This window comes from Geospiza fortis, unplaced genomic scaffold, assembly GCF_000277835.1.
Source record: "Geospiza fortis unplaced genomic scaffold, GeoFor_1.0 scaffold194, whole genome shotgun sequence".
Lineage (NCBI taxonomy): Eukaryota > Metazoa > Chordata > Aves > Passeriformes > Thraupidae > Geospiza > Geospiza fortis.
Genome location: NW_005054322.1, coordinates 2460722 through 2474588, shown reverse-complemented (window position 1 = coordinate 2474588; position 13867 = coordinate 2460722). Strand labels below are relative to the sequence as shown.

The window sequence follows — 13867 nt, the reverse complement described above, 5'->3', positions numbered from 1 at the left end:
TACCCATGCTGATATTTACATTTCATCTCTCTGTTTGAAAATTACCAGCTCACAGAAGGGAACAGAGGGAGTCCAGGACTCCTTGGGTGGGCTGATCCTTTGGAGAAGCAAATGTCTGCTTTTCAGCTGGGACACATAGGTGCTCCCAGCTGGTGACCATTGATGCATAGTGGGCGTAGACAATTCTATAGCTGATTCTCTTTGCCTTCACTGGGAATTATGTGGTAGGTACCAGTAGCACAGCTGCTGTACAAAGCTCAGGAAAAACTCTGTGGAAAGAAAAGAGACAAGACTTTTTAAAATATAGGCTCTTTATTATCTTAAAGATAATACAGGATATCTTAAAGATAATACTGCGTGGCAGTCCTGTGTGAAAAGGTGTTTCTTGTTGCAGAATGCTAAGTTGCCAATAGTGCCACCAAAATACTCAATAGAGCATATACTAATGATGGTTATTATGCAGAACAGAGATCAGACCAACTGCATTTGGACACATGAACTTTCTTCCCATTTTTCCTTTTCTTTTTTTTTTCCTCCTTTGTGTCCTTCCATAGTCTTCTGAGCCTATTTCTTTCTACTACTGCATCTTCCAATTTTTGCTTTGTTAAGCACATCAGGTTTAATAAATGCATTATGCTCAGGGTCACTGTATGAGAATCACCAGGAAAATTTACAGAGACTCTGGGACTAATTGTGATTAGGTGTTATATGTATCCTTACAAGGATGTACATCCATAATTTCACACCTGTAACAGAACTGCCATGTTCAGCATTTCTGAACATTAAAGAAATAATGCACTTAAGGATACCCTTGATTTTTCATGTGGTTTCCCTATTCACTTCACTGTTTCATGTGGTTTCCCTATTCGTGTCACTGCTGCAAGCTAAAGGCAGAATACTCCTTAAATGCACATAAGGATGCTTGTGATTTCCTAAATCATTTATATTTTCTGATATGCCACTGGCAGTTTTAATACTCAATATGTTGTGTTTGTTTTTTCATTGCAAATGATTGTAGCAAAATTACTATTTGAAAATTTTGGGACTTTTTTTGAGTTTTCTACTAGTTTTGAACTCACGTGTAGAAGTTGCTTAAGAATCTATACAATATTATATACCTTAAATGTAATGTGCTATAAATTACCATACCATCATTGTTATCACCCACATATCTCAGGTGATGCACAGCTTCAGAAGGACTGGCTCACGGGCTCATTTCAAAGTAGTAATTTTGCACAATATATATTTTTTTTCATTTTATGTGCTTAAGCTGTATACTTTTAATGACTTTAAAAATATATAATCTTTTTTATCAGATCTTGGATTCTGAACTTGAAGCAGTTCTTCAAGATTATATGCTTCTTGAAACTGGGAAAGTATCTGCAATAAATAGGTACGTGTCATGGATACATTCATGCTTTGTGTTGGATGGTTTGGACCATGTGAGTTTTGTTGATAGTTTAATGCTGAGCTCCTTACAGCTCTTGATAAATCTCAATTGCTGTGAATGGGATACTGTGATGGATCTTTGCAGGCTGAATTTTCAATAACACATGGTTACTGTAGGACAGAAATTTGGAAGGGTATGACATTCACAGTTGCTCAGAGATTAATGTTTAGCCAAACCCACAAACTTGAGAGTGAACCAAAAGGTGAGTCTCAACAAGCAAGTAAGAAGTTTTGAAGGTAAAATCAGTGAGAGGAAGTGGCTCTTCTCTTGATCCCACCTTACTTGAGGCTGTGCTTCATCTGGCTTTACATCTGTGTTTCCTTTGGGGCTTTTTTGCAACTGTTGAAGGTAGCAAAGGTATGAATATAACTAAATATGGGAAGGAAATTACCATAAAGGTTGAAAACTTGAGTACATTGAAGTTCCTGGAAATTTTCTTCTTAGGTGTTTCAGTGATGCTCACATCTTACTTCAATCATTTACAGAAAATATTCAGGCAATTTCAGAAATACATTCTTGCAGATAACAAAGCAATTTCCAGGTGATTTCTTTTTTAAAAGTCAGATCACACTTTATGATTCTTGAAGCTCTGCTGAACTCCTAGTAATGGAGAACGTTAAATGAAAGAAGATTTAGAAGTTCTTATTCTTTCAAAAGAGTTCATAGACCTAGGCAATTTTTTTGAGATTCAGTTCAGTTTGAAGAAGTGAAAGATTTCTTGAATACTGGATGTAACAGTTGGACTTACCTTGATCTGTGTGAGAAACTTTGAAGAGATTTAAAAATGGGGAGAGGTTAAATGCTTATGCATGAAATTCATAAAAATGGATTTTTGCACTAAGTTGCTTATTCTGTAAGAATTTGAATGCAACATATCTTCATAGCATGCTTCACCTGTAGGTCCCAAGATATTTAGCAAAAACTAAATAGCTAAATTTTAGCAAAAGCTAAAACGGAGAAGAACCGTTGTCTCCAATTTATGCATGGAGTCAGGTACCTGCCTGGATCACCTAATGTCCTACTGCTGGAGCTCCTGGATGTACAGACCTGTGTCTAGGCCTGTCAGAGGATTCCATGGGATGTCTAATCACCCTTTCAGAGTGTGTGAAAAAGATCAATGTTCCGATGTTTATGTTTTCCTAATATTTCTCACATCTATTGGCATGCCCTTACTGCTACCTTTTGTGATACATTTCTTGACTCTCATGTCTTCTGCTTTTTTTCTACTCTGCTTTCTTATTTTGCTTTCCTATGTTTTCTCCTCTTCTTAATTCGTTTGCAGTCTCTGGAGATTAGCTGTAGTGAGACCTTACACAAGGAGGAGTTTCAGGAAAAAAAAATCATAGCGGAATGAGCTTTCCTTTTACTGCCTCTCTAGAGAGCCTGCTGTAAAAGGCAACTTGCTGTCATTCCTGTAAATTTTCTTTTGCAGCCAGCTCTGCTGGGTGTCCCCTTTGTGCCCTGTGAACATCTGTGTTGCAGCTTACGTCTGAACTCAACTGGAGAACAAATGTGTGAACCTGCTTCTTATTTTGAGCAGGAAGCTGCTGCTATTAGTAAGGCACGTGGCCCTGCTTCACCTGTGACTTCTTCATCCCCAGCTGGGAGAGAACCAGCCGTCTGGATTCTCCCCTCCTGCCAGCCATGCCCTTGTCCCTGGGGTAGCAAGTTTACCTGCTTTCCTCCAGACACTGTCCAGTGCCTGTCATTTTGCAGCATTCATTTTCTCCCTGAATTTTCCCCAAGGTGTCATGCAGGAAGGAAGAAAGGAGTGAGCACTGCAGGACTTTGTGACATAGCTTACTTTCTGCTTTCCTTGCATGCACACAGTCATGCAGACACCGCCCTTCTGCATAAGCAAGAAATCCTTAATCCTTGAAGTATTCAGGCTCCGGGGATGCTGGAGCAGAAGAGAAAGCTTCATTTGCTAGGCTGCGCATAGGGGTTCCAGGAAAGGTCGACAATGTTTCTCTGCCAGTTTTGGACACAGCACAAGACAGCTCACTGAGCATAAATTAGGAATTTAACTTCAAACAGACTTGCTTCAGCCAACTTTTTACTTTAAAAGGGAAAAAAAAGAAAGGGGGGTGAAGAAAAGGAAGCAGCAGTGCTGCCCAGTTTGCAAAAGTGCTATCCCACTTGGGTGTGCTCAGGAGTGCTTGAACTGTATAGGTGGTGAACTGCAGTCTCTGTGGCATATGCGTGTCTCCAAGAACAAAAGGAAATCTGTTGTGTCAAGGTGGCTTCAGCTTATGCTCCAAGGGCTGTTGTGACAAGCCTGGAAGGTGCAGGAACTTTTGTGAAAGATCAGGTGTGATAGCAGAGAGCGACTGTAACACTTGGGGGAGGAAGCTGGAGTATCTGAGGTCAGACTAAGTCAGCAGCCATCAGCAGGCAAGGGAACACAGCTGATTTAGCAAGAGCATGCACCAATTCAACAGCTTCCCTCAGATATTTAGGTTGGACCAACTCAAAATTAGCAAATTCCTGGCTGATGTTGCTGAAAAGGCTACTGGACAACTTTGTTTTCCTTGTCATTAAATGAGCTCCCTTGTGGTAGAAGGGTATGTGAGTTTCAGAGCTTTTCAAGCCAGGTTAGAAAAAATTGGCCCCTTTCTTTCCAAAACTATCCATCAAGGCAGTCCCAATGCACCCCAGACATCTCTGGGTGTGTGAATCCTGTGCAGGCAATGGTCTCCCCTGTTCATTTTGTGAATGCATTTGTTATGGAGGGAAGGGCTGGTCTGGCTGATTGTATGGCTGTAAGTGATGAACAGCAAAAGATTTTAAACAAAAAAATCTGGTCCTCTTTAAACATTGGCGGACAGATATCTGTCTTCCATCTGTGGCAGCCTGTGCCAAACAGCAGAAGAACTGCAAAGTTAGTGTTCTGAAACCTCAGAGGAATAACTGGCACGCTCCCACTTTTTTTTTTATTTTTTTTAAACTTCACACAAATCTGAAACATTAAACCCAGAAAGTAATGTGAAATGTGGCAAGCAGGCAGAAAGTGGGAAGTTCAGCTGGAAGGGCTGTGCATGGAACAAAGCCCTGGCACAGGGCATGGAGTCCCTCAGCACTGCTGCGTGGGCATTGCTATCGAGTGACAGCAGGCGGTGGTCACCCATTGTGGAGGCAGTCCTTTGGCTGTCCCCTCCTCTAGGGGCCAGGGAGGTGGCTGGTAGTCTTGAAAGCCTGTATGGCTCACAAGAGCCCTCCAGAGATGCAGAATGACTTACACTGTGTTGAGATGTGACGCCTGGAAGGGGGACACTGAATACGTACTCTATACCAACTAAGCAAATTAGCTTTCTTTAAAGAAAATGAAGGCATTCTGATCAAACAAAGAACTTTCAGACACCAACTGTCAGAAAATTGTCTGAATTCTGCACTGAGCTTTCTTAAAAACACAAATATTTTACCTCTTTGGAAACACTTTCAAACTGTCTTTTTTGCTTAGTAGTGTTATCAGGAAAAAGTAATGCATGGATCTTCCATTTTGTAACCAGTAGGGAAGTAGTACTTCTGCCTTATCTGACCATGATTTGATAGAAAAGTTTCTCTGGACACATTGCTGGCTTATGTCCAGCTGGCTGTCAACCAGCACCCCCAGGTCCTTTTACACCAGGCAGCTTTCCAAACCATTTTTCCCAAAGCCTGCAGCATGGGGCTGTTGTGACACAAGAGTAGGACCCAGGACTTGGCCTTGCTGAACCTCATACAATTGTCTTGGCCCATCAATCCAGACTGTCCAGATCCCTCTGCAGAGCTTTCCTGCCCTCCAGCAGATCACCATTCCCACCCAACTTAGTGTCCTCTGCAAGGAGACTGAGGGTGCACTTGATCCCCTTATGCAGACCATTGATAATGATGTTAAGCAGAACTGTTTAATCAATTAGACTGAGATATTTGGTCTATTCTTGTTCTTACTTGAGACTGCATCCAGAAAGGACTGTTTTCATTGAGCTTGAATCAGTCTCATGGAGCAGCTGGGAAATAAAGCAGGACTGTGCATCAGCCATTATGAGCTGGGCAGCAGCAATTTGCTTTGGTTAGAGAAAGTGTCAGCTTTTAGCAGTTCCCTGTTAATATTTAATTTGCTTCCCCATCTAGGGAATGGGGATCTAGTAATATGCACCTCTGCTGTGTTGTCCCTTTTATCAATCAAAGTTATTTTGCTTTTCGGACTTGGCAGGGTGTTGCATCTATTTGTCTCCTTTGGCAGAGCTAGGAAAATGTGTGTTTACGATAGGTGATTACAAGGACACCACTTTGGTACCTGGGAGCAACTTCTCCTAATTCACTGGAGCGGTTGTGGCCGAATCCCGCTGCTAAACATGCCATATGCTACCCAGTAACACATGGTGTTAATAATTGAGGATGTCAGTAATGGGTGACACAATTGTCAGACTTAAAAAATAAAGCACTAATAAGATTTGAACTAGTCTTGTTTAAGATTGGCTGCTGTTTGTAACACCATTAATTCTGAGCAGGAGTTTAATTCCAAGTGCAAGAAAATGAAGGAAAATGAAGGTACTTCTGCTTAAATGGATTAATGAGTTTGATTATGGAAGAAAGCAGCAGTCCCCTATGTGAGTGTGTTTTGTCCATGTTACATTGCTCACCTAGCTGTCTGTCACCTGCATGGATCATTTCAGTAGACCTCCCAAACCTCCCCTGCAGAGTCACTGCCTGTCACTATATCCTCTGCTTGCAAGGGGCGTAGATGGTAAATGTCCAAGTGGGATTTTTAGCTCGAACACTCAAGAAAGCAATGCCAAAAATGAAGAAAATTGATACAAGCTTGAGGAAAATGTTTCCAAATTGGAGAGGCAGGTGCACACTTGTGTGGTGCTTTTTGTGTAGATACTAATGATGCCTCCCATGCATCCCAATGTGTATCCCTATTCACTGTGCAAGGGTTGGATCTGGAATCCTACCCACACAGAAAATGTGTGCTAGCCAAATGTAGCTACACATGAACAAAGTGTCCTTATTTTGTCAAGATAAAATACCCAGCATAGAATATCATAAATTGATCCCTGGAGGACAGACCTAGAATATAAACTGTAGTACTTTGAATATATGTGTGTTATAATCACATTGAACACTGTGCAGCAATTTGTATTGTATTACAGCTGACAAAGTATTTTACCTCCTAATAACTAACTAGTTTAAATAATGTTGATATTTTTCCCATATTTATAATTACATTAATTGCTCTGTGTATTAATAACAGTTAAGTGTCAGAGCCCACGTTGTAGCTGCCAGTAATCCACAAGCAACTTGTTTGCATATTCAAACTACAAAACTGATGAGTAATTGGCCTTTTTGCTAGTGCATATCACAGCTCAAATTTTACACAGAAAAACCCACTGTTACCTAATTATTGTCATATTCAATATAAAATCTAGTGCTAATAGAATTTCTTCCAGAAATGAAGAGAAACCCTCTAACAGATCAGAAGACATCCAATGAAAAGTAAAAGAATAGTTTGCTTTAGCTAGGAATTGTGACTTACTTCCAAATGAAGCTAAGTTTTGAAAAAAGATGTTTCCTGCTGTTGAAAGTAGCATTTTTCAGAGCCAAAGCTGGAACATCCATATGCAGTGCAATGTTTTTGTTTTGTAACGTGAGATAATTGGGCTAACAGAGTGTCACAAAGAAGCATTTGAGGATTGACTAAATTTTTCAAACAGAAGCTATTTTTTGGGAAAGTTTCCAGAGAAATAATTGTTCTGCTTTGCTATCTTGCGGACTTAAGCATTTTTATTCTTAGAGACAGAGCAAATAGAGATTTCAGCTAAATCTTGCTAAAACTTCAGTTGAAGAAAGTAACTTCTTCAGCTTCTAGGAAGTTTTTTTTGGAGTTTTTTTGTTTGTTTGCTTGTTTGTTTTTTTCACTTCTGTTTTCTTTGTAGTTATGATGCTTTATTTGTGTTGAAATCCTTGTTGGAGGCCAGCATTTAATACAGTTGATGGTTTTGAAATTTTGCAAACCACTAGCATTTGTGAGGGCAACAGAGTGAAGAGTCAGTTGCAACTTAATATTGCAGATGTACACTGAATTATCCAGGGAAGAGCAAAGGTTGATTAAATTTACAAAATAAGGTGATTCATAGTTTTCTAAATATGTCACTCAGCCTAAAATTAACTCAATTATTTACCAGTCACACACATGCTAATGAATCCTGACAATCTCAATTGACCTGCTCCGATGAACTTGCTGTCACCTAATATTATTTCCTCTGTATTTTCACTGAAAAGAGTGATTGTAGCATTTATCACATGCAAAGCAAAAAAAATGCTTGAGGTTTATATTATTTTTAAAATACTTGCAATTCCAGGGCACTAGTAAATTAATTACATTTAATTAGAGGCATTTCTTTTTTGTGAAAGTGTTTCCTAAAGCTTAATCCCGCAGAGATTTTACATGTGATAGTGATGAAAGTGGCTGCTTCTAAGGCAGCATCAATGGTACAATTTGAGAAATAAAGTTGAGCTTATCTTTTCATGCAAAATGTGACAAAATTATAGAACTTTAAGACTAATATGGTAAATAAGATTTATTATTATTGCTAAAATTAGAATCACCTTGGAATGCCATTTTTAGCTGTGTTACCAGTAGCTAAAGAAATTTGTAAGTTAGCCAAAGCAATACATGAGTTTATCTACTTTCCTATTAAATACAGAAATATACAATTTAAATAAAAATGTGGTTACTCTGGATTTGTACTTGAATTACGGGTAAATCTCCAAAAGGCTCCCCTGGATTATGAAATGGTATCTCTCTTTCCCTTTTGCCTCAAAGCTTTACAGAATCCTGGAATAAAATCAACATTGATCCATAAAATAGACATCACTGTAGCATCCACATGGGTAGGACACAGCAGCTGAAAAGATTTCTGGCCTGAGGTTATTTCTGTCAGGAAAATGGAGATAGATAAAGATATAGATATATAATATTTAAAGCTGCTGGGCAATGGTAGGCTATTTGCAGACAGCTGCATGTTCAGCCTCTTTTGCTAGAATGGTTAAGTGGCTAATTAAGTGGACAAGTCAGGTCTCAGCATACCCTCAGGGAGAAGACTGCTGTGTCTCAGCCTCCTGTGAAAGTTTTGGGAGAGATGGGTTTGAAGCTGCAGCAATCTCGTTGTGAGTTGTGATGCTGGCTATGAGGTGGGGCTGCTAGAACCCATTTTACAGGATTTTGCTCAGTGGCTGCCAGCTACAGAGAAACATAAAAAGGTTAAAAAACCCTGAAAATTTATGAAAATTGAAACGAAAACATCATATTTGATTGAATTTCTTTCTGGGTAGTTCCAAATTGTTAATGAATTTGCTTAGAAAGCTGTTTACTTGATGTTTTGGGTTTTTTTTTTTAAATAGTTTCCATGATTTTCATACTTGATTCATTCTGTGACATCAGCTATGGTGATCAAACAGTTTTTTCCGTGGTGACAAACTGCAGTGTTACAAGCATGCTTGTATAAATCAGGTAAGAAAAACAGATCAACTATAAATGGAGAAAATTCGCTTGCAAAAATAAACCAGAAATATTTGGTGAAAGTTTCCTGGAGAATGGCTTGGAAATCTAAAAATGATTTTAACATAGGTGAGTCTTCAGTTCATCCAAAAATTCCAGCATGGCTGGTTTTATAGTGAAGCACAAAGGGATCTGTCCAGATCTGGCGACAGCAGCCACACGGAGAATTCTTAAAGTAGATAAGTAACTTCATAAGAAGTGTGAATTAATTTAACTGCAATAAAAAAAATATATAGCTGCTTGCTCATCCTGTAAAGTATGACAGCCGGCATCACAGCTCATTGTGATTAAGGTCTATCTCTTTAATAAATTGCATGTTAAAAGGATCTTGGATGCTTCTGTTATGTCACAGATACAGTTCTGATTCCACAGGGGTGTAAGCCAGGAGCTCAACCTCTGAAAATGATGGAGCTGCATCAGGCTTCTGTAAATACAGGGAAAAGTGACTTGTGGTCTCTATATGTAAAAGGGAATCTATATCCAAATTTAGGACACCCCAAATTATGTTTTGTGGTGTACTGTATTGTCATGGATTAAAATATATTTTGGGCTACATGGTAGTAATGCCAAAAAGACCCTGGATATAACCAGTGACAATATGAATTAATTCCATTCCCATCATGACAACTCTCAGTGGGAATATTGTGCCTTGGCTGGGCTCAGACGTTATTTCCAATAAGTATGGAAATAATGGCTCACAGTGCTGCAAAGTGCTAGGAGATCTCCAGGGAAATCTCATCAGATTATGTGATAGGTTTGAAATTAATTCGTGTCCCAACTGTATTTACACAATGTACAGTTGTCTCTCTGATGGCTTATAAGGAAAGGTAAATGCAACCATCCTAAATCAGTGCGGGGACTTGCTGCAATATGCTTTCTTGGTAGGGTATAGGTATTTTCTGTATTGTACAGAAAGTCCAGACAACTCAGAAAATGGTTATATAACTTTCTTACACTACAGACTTATTGTTGGCTTGTTTGTCACCTCATAGTGCCACATTATCATCTTTCTTGCATTTCTCCTTGCCTCCAGTTCAGTAGACCTAAATTTTCACATTGTCCTTTCAAAAATCTGAAAGGAAAAGAACTGTTGAGAAATTCTTGCTTCTGCTGTGGGTATGACCCAGCTATAGATTCATCCATCAATATATACATACACCTGTCATTCCTAGGCTGATCTTTGGTGAAGGATTTTTTATGGCACTGTTCTGGCCTCTTTGCAGGCTGGTTTGGGATTGTGCCAGGCTTTGCCTGGTCAGGTATGCAGAACTGTGTCATGTTAGGCCAAAGGAGCAAGGGATTATCATCCATGGAAGAATGTACATAGCTTCACCATATTTATAAGTAGTGAATGTCTCAAGAAGCATATGACAAATTTGCAAGCCCATCAGTTGAGTTTATTGGATTGAGCCTCATCTGGGAGCCATAAGCTAAAAGCTCAAATATGAATCCTTGTAAGATTTGAAGTGTGCAGAAAATATGTTGTCTAGTCAAGAAGTCTTTAAAGGACTAGGAGAGGAGTGGTCTTCTTCAGAGATCTACTTCCACCCTCAAGTTTGAATAGAGGGCTGAGTGTTTTTGGAGGCCCAGGGCAAAAGGGAAGTTAGAACCATGTGCGATGTGCAAGGGCTGCGAGCCTGAACTAGATCTTTACTTTTTTAAAAACTCTGTGGCTTTTGACATTGCTTTTGAGAACATAGAAATAAAATGGACAAAATACTGTGCATACTGCAGCTTCTCTCTCCTCTCACTGATTTAACTTTGTATCTGGCTTCCACATTTAGCTTCAAGTCTTTCCCTCCTTCCTTTCCATTGTAAAAAGGTATTTTCTTCTCCAAAAGGTATTTTCTTTGTTCCTTTGTAGAGTCTTTGGTTTTCTCAAAGATTCAGTGACACAGAGAAGAACCTCTAGGATCCTTTCTGTTGACTTTTCTTCCTTGCCTTTTCTTCTTTTCTTCTTTGACTGTCTACAGACAGTCTTCTACTTCTTTTTTCCTTATTTTGTGCTTGCATTCACTCTTAAGAGAACTCGATTGTCCTCTTCTTTCCAATAACCATCAGCTGGGCAGGCAAAGGGTCGATCGGGCAACCTGCTTTTTCTCTCTGCAGATTGGTTACGTTGATGGAAACATTTGGTACAATGGTTTTGGTTTGCTATAAACTCTAATTCTACTTAAAGATTCTTTTCCCTCTCCATTTTGATATGATCAGTGCATCAGCAGTCACATCCAGCACTGGAGTCTCAATGCAATAGATACCTGGCTGCCTTTCATTAATCATATAGAAGAGAAAACAATAGAAAATCAAAATAATAATTGATTTCCTCTGCTACTAATTCTTCCAGATACCAGTTGTCTTTATCACTTATAAAACACATCTGACTATATATTAGAATCTCCTCCATTTTACCTGATATGTACAAATGCAACCTCCTTTATTTCTATTTATTATTTGTGGTAGCAACATTTTCTATTTAATTAGGAATTGTATTTTTCCCTTATAAGCATTTGAGGAGGAGAAGGGACTGTAAAGTTCTTTGCTCTTCTTTAATTTCCTGAGCCAAACTAGTTGGCATGGGACATGCACCATGCAAAGAGCCATTCACTAAATTCTGATCGATCAGTCACTGAGATGACCAAAAGTGAAACAGATTGCTGATATGCCTGCTGTTGACAGCACAAACACAAGATAGTGATGTTGCAGCAAGAGGGTCTGTGGAATCATTATGACTGGTACTGATGTATGAGATGGAAAGAAATCAGGGTGTTTCAATGTTGGGTTTATAAGTGGCAGTCTAGAGAAAAACAGTAGTTTTCAATTGCATAGTTTGGGCCTTTTTAAACTGTATATGTCAAGAAATTAATAATTTGAGTACCTTTCTAGTGCTTTCTGAAGCATTGAAAATACGAACGTGAACACTGTATGATGCTTTAAAATTGTGTTTAGCATAGAGATATTTATCTATTTGTCATGCAGAAGGAAAATTAATAATCTTCTTTGTGCACCAAAACTTTTATACTGAATGTTTTCTGAAATTTCATTATGTAGAAGCCCTATGGAAGCTGTGCTGTCCAAAACATTTTTCTTTTAATGTACTGTAATGTGTGCTTGTTCAAACAAAGAAATGCTTATCTGTTGAAAAGATAGCAGTGATAAATTACTTCAGCTTTCATGCTTACCTACTGTTTTCCATTTGGCATTAAATTCCTAGTTGAATCCCAGAGGCAGATACATCTGAATTCAAAAAGTTACTTTGATGCCTTTTTTTTTAGCCAGCCCCTGTGTCCTGATGATAAAAAATGGAAATTTAGTCACCTAAACCATCCTTCTTGTATAGTTTAAATCCCACTAGATATGAAAAGGATTGCAATTTTTACAATTTTCTCTGAACTATATTAATTTTCAGAGGCTGTACAGGACCTCTACCTTTACTGTCACAGCAACAGCACTTTAGATATCAACAGTTTAAATATCAATTTAATCCAAATAGCATGCAAATTGAGCTTCCTATACTTACCCTATCTCATTATGGAAAATGCTGCATATGCTCTGTTAATCCTTTTGAAAAATTATTGACTCCTGAATAACTTTCTTTTACTACTATAAATCATATCTTCATGGTATTTTTTTTCCTGTCATTGACTTTTAAGTTCAAGGGTCTGTTTTAGTTTCATCAGAAAACAAATTTCACTCTATGCTTAACATGAAATATTCTGGCCTCGTGTTTTCCATTTTAATGGAAGTTCATCACTCTCCCCTGCCTTCTCCTCACTGAATAAGTGATACTTATGCAATGCACAAGTGGAGCATACAAAAACAGAAGAGTAACAAAACAGTTCAAGAAGCTAAAAGGTAACATGACATAAGTTAGCTGTATTAGCATATCTGAAGGTAATTGTGAACTCTTGGCTCATTTGCCAATGTTTACCAGCATCAGTTGGTAGAATAATTGTTATTTCCAAAATACCAACACTGGCTTTTAAGCAGGAGATGCTGTCTGTCCTGGCTGACTCTTTAGGTGTTTATCTTAATCTACATTTTTGTTGATCCATATTGCTTGCCCTCTGAAGGAGTGTAGGCATCTGCTTGCGCAAGAGGTGAAGTTTCTCACACTGCTTAAGGAGGAGAATTTCCTGCCCTGGGATGAACAAGCATGCACTTGACCAAACTCTTAGCATCAATGTGTGACAGCTTCTATCTGATGATACATGTACTAAAATAGAATAGTTTGGTAGGAAGGCACCTACAAATTTGAACTGAAAAACTGGTACTGTGCTACAAAAACCAAGATATGGAACATCTCCTTTTGTAAGGTAAAATTCTGCTAGGCTCAATAAACTCATTATTAGAATTATTATTAACATCACTACTATTATTATTTTTGGACTCCAGCTGGGTTCTCTGCATTCCTAAAAGGATTATTTTTAGTGTAAAATCCTACCAGGAAAGGTGCACTTTTAAATAATGAAAGTCAAGGACGTTTAGTGTCTTGCAGAGCTGGCTCTACAGCTAAGGCAATATTACTGTTACTTCGGGGCCATCAAAATTCAAGCCCTTCACATGTGGAAGTGCTGTCTGAAAAAATGATTTTGAAAATGCTGCTTCACATTAAAAGTAGCTGGAAAAAATTGTCCCCAGGATGGTATTATCTGTACGTAGCCAGTAGTTTAACAAGGAGCTCTTCCAGACATATTCCTGCTCTTTTGAAACAAAATCTGTTTTCTGGAGTACATTAGCCTGCAGAGGAGAAGAAACAGGGAAGCTATTAATATGTTTTTCCATTTAACCACAAATGCTCCTAACTCTCACTGAGAATATAGATAGTTCTCTTTTGGCAAGCAAATGCCTGTTAAGGGCACTTTGCTGGATGC

The 13867-nt window shown here is 38.6% G+C and overlaps 1 protein-coding gene across 2 annotated transcripts in view; it reads left to right on the top strand.

Annotated features, from left to right (window-relative positions):
- The first annotated feature begins 1316 nt into the window (after positions 1-1316).
- ENOX1 (ecto-NOX disulfide-thiol exchanger 1) overlaps positions 1317-13867 on the top strand; it is a 285547-nt gene continuing 272996 nt past the window's right edge. For both annotated transcript variants that reach the window (XM_031056831.1, XM_031056830.1), the window contains exon 1: positions 1317-1393. The gene's annotated coding sequence lies outside the window, so the exon portion shown is untranslated. The remainder of the gene's footprint in view (positions 1394-13867) is intronic.